Source organism: Agaricus bisporus, assembly GCF_000300575.1.
Source record: "Agaricus bisporus var. bisporus H97 unplaced genomic scaffold AGABI2scaffold_7, whole genome shotgun sequence".
NCBI classification, from domain to species: domain Eukaryota; kingdom Fungi; phylum Basidiomycota; class Agaricomycetes; order Agaricales; family Agaricaceae; genus Agaricus; species Agaricus bisporus.
The window spans coordinates 283,303-283,588 of NW_006267370.1; positions in this window are offsets into that span (position 1 = coordinate 283,303).

Here is a 286-nt window from a genome sequence, read left to right on the forward strand (position 1 = left end):
AGGTCGACTTTTCCACCAGCGAGTGTGGCAATTATAAACTCGTTCATGCGAAGGGTACGTGTATCATCCATCCACGAATGTTCCCGGAGGAATCCAGAGTGACCATTGTGGTACACGATCAGTAACAAACAAAAATCAATCAAGGCGAAGAACCAGGACATTCCAACCACTCACATTGGTGTTTGTCGTAAAACCGGTTACGACCGTCACCAACCCAGGAACGCCAACGGACGTCCTCTCTCGTCACAGGTTTGGTATCATCCAGCGAAAGGACAATCATCGCACT